The sequence below is a fragment of the Octopus bimaculoides genome, chromosome 6 (assembly GCF_001194135.2).
Source record: "Octopus bimaculoides isolate UCB-OBI-ISO-001 chromosome 6, ASM119413v2, whole genome shotgun sequence".
In the NCBI taxonomy this organism is placed as follows: domain Eukaryota; kingdom Metazoa; phylum Mollusca; class Cephalopoda; order Octopoda; family Octopodidae; genus Octopus; species Octopus bimaculoides.
This window is the reverse complement of record NC_068986.1, coordinates 22,727,607-22,728,222: the sequence shown is the minus strand read 5'-3', so window position 1 is coordinate 22,728,222 and position 616 is coordinate 22,727,607.

Genomic DNA, 616 nt, shown 5'->3' with positions numbered 1-616 from the left:
TATATATATATATATATATATATATATGCATGCTCATATATAAAGAAAATATGGTTAGTCTTATGGATATAGGGCAGTTTTATTAGTGCTACAGTAATGATCAAAATATTTCACCAGCTGGAGTGAATTTCTAGCATAGAGGATGAGATTTCACAAATTAAAAAATTTTCATGTTTCATCGCATTCTTTCTTCATCCTGACTTAACATCAAAGAGCAATTCAACCTATAAACGAAAATAATTTATCTGATATTGCTGTTGTTCTTTAACCAGTGTATGAGAGAGGTGTGGTGGCATACACACAAATTAGTTTTCAATTATCATTAAGCAAAATTAATGGTTTAAAAACTGAAATACATAAATATATAAAACATTAACAAAAAAAAAATAACATAATAAAACATTCACGGATATAATGTTAGACAAGAAACCAGGTAAATAATAGGACTGTACAAATTGATATCTGTTCATTTAAAAATTTTATTACACAAGAGATGCAACTGCATGTGTGAAGTCTCAAAATATTCTGCATTATTATTCTGAATATGCTTTTTTTTTCTTTTTCCATTATTTTCGATAAAGAGCAGGTCATATGTGAGAAAGGGAAGGGTAACAAT